Source organism: Carlito syrichta, unplaced genomic scaffold, assembly GCF_000164805.1.
Source record: "Carlito syrichta isolate Samal-C Ts95f unplaced genomic scaffold, Tarsius_syrichta-2.0.1 Scaffold314605, whole genome shotgun sequence".
Lineage (NCBI taxonomy): Eukaryota > Metazoa > Chordata > Mammalia > Primates > Tarsiidae > Carlito > Carlito syrichta.
Genome location: NW_007258701.1, coordinates 318170 through 320344, shown reverse-complemented (window position 1 = coordinate 320344; position 2175 = coordinate 318170).

Genomic DNA, 2175 nt, shown 5'->3' with positions numbered 1-2175 from the left:
CCCCACCACCCCCCATGTCACCCCAGAGGGCAGAGACCATGCTCTGGTGATTTCTATCTGTCCATAAATGGAATCTAGCCAGCATAGAGCAGGAGCTCAGTACATTTATTTAATGGTCGGATGAATGGACAATTCACTGTTTGAGTCAAATGGCCTTTTCTAGTAGAGAGAGCAGTTTTATTCTTTTGAAGCAATTGAGGAAGCTAAAAAAATCAACTCCAGGCCGGGCGCGGTGGTGCATGCCTATAATACTAGCACTTTGGGAGGCAGAGGTGGGAGGATCACTTGAGTCCAGGAGTTTGAGACCAGCCTAGGCAACATAGTGAGAACTTGTCTCTACAAAAAATAAAAATTGGCCGGTGTAGTGACTCACAACTGTAGTCCCAGCTACTCTGGAGGCTGAGGAGGGTGGATCACTTAAGCCCAGAAAGTCAAGGCTGCAGTGAGCTGCAGTCGTGCCACTGCACTCTAGCCTGGACAACAGAGACCCTCACTCAAAAAATGAACAAACAGCTGGGTGCGGTGGGTCACGCCTATAATCCCAGCAGTTTGGGAGGTCAAGGTGAGGGGATTGCCTGAGCCCACGGGTTCGAGACCAGCCTGGGCGACTTGGTGAGACCTCATCTCTACAATAAATCAAAAAATTAGCAGGGCGTGGTGGCACACGCCTGTAGTTCCAGCTACTTGGAAGGCTGAGGTGGAAGGATCACCTGAGTCCAGCAAGTTGAGGCTGCGGTGGCCGTGAGCGTGCCACTGCACTCCAGCCTGGGTGATGGAGTGAGACTCCGACTCAAAAATAAAAAAAGAATAAACAAACAAACAAAATCAGTCACAAAGGCTATAAGCTCTGGACCACTTCTCCCAGCTAACCCCAAGGAGCAGCTGCCCAGGGACCCCAGCCCAGAGTCAGGAGCCAGGTTGCTTGCATCCCCGCCTTCCCTCTCATGCCCTGTGGTTTTGGGTAAGTCATTTCTTCGTTCTTAGATCAATGCAGGGGAACAGCCCACCTGAACAAAGGAGGCTCCATAGATGTTAGCTCCCTTCCTCTTTTCCTTCTTCCCCCCCCCCCCCATCTCTTTGGCTTTTTTTCTTGTTTAGGAACTTGAAGCGGATCATGGCAAGTACCTCCCAGGGTTGCCATGCAGAGAATAGGTGGACTAGGACTTCGGAGTCCCTGGCAGCAGGGAAGAGGAAGAGAGGTGGAGTATCCAGTGGAGAACTTCACAAACGCCACACACATGCGGCTGGCTTTGAGGAAAGAAGTCACGGAGGTGGGCCTGTGTCTGCTGAACAGACATCTGTGCAGAGAAACTAAGGAGACCCTGAAGTGTCCTTGGGCTTGGGTGGGTGGAACACGTCTGTGACAGACAGGCTTCCCTGCCAATCAGAAGGTAGCTAACTCTTATGGGCTGAGGTGCAGCCATAGGGGTGAAAAGGACTGTTGGAAAGTGACGGGGATGAGATGGCTCTTGGCGGAGCCCACCGGTCACAGGAGGGGAAACAGAGGCAGCGAGGGGAGTCTGTGGAGCCTCTTGCAGAAGGCTGGGGCACTGCTTCCCCCGACTGCCACTCCCCGGCGATCCGTTTCCTGCAGCACCTGTCGGAAGAGGCGGGAGGAGGGCCTGGAGTCGTGGAGCGGTGCCTTCCACGGGGTGGAAGCGGTGAAGTAATCAGGCACGGACACTGCTGCCACCTACTGGGGAGCGCTTGCCATTTTTCTCGGTACCCAGTCCACGGTCATTCTCAGCTGAGCGCGGCAGAGAGTGGGGAGGGAAGGAGGGGCCCCCTGTGCCCCTGAATTTAGGGACACAGTGCAAAGGGGGGTCTCAGGAAGAAAAACACCCACCCCTGAAAGGTGTTCGTTGCCTTCTAACGCTTCCCCTCTGCCAGGCTGCCTCTTCTGTATAAGGGGCAAAAGCACTTGCCTCATAGGGTTATTGTGATTTTTGTTCGCTTTTTAATTTTTTTTTTTTTTAGTCAGCGTCTCACTCTGTCTCTCAGGCTGGAGTGCAGTGGCATGCTCACCTTCTGCTTCAACTTATTGGTTTCTATAATGTTAAGCAGCTATGAAAAACTCATAACTCATTTTCCTGAAGATACTGAAAGTCTTTTCTTTTTTTTTTGAGTTGGAGTCTCACTCCGTTGCCCAGACTGGAGTGCAGTGGCTGCTCCCGG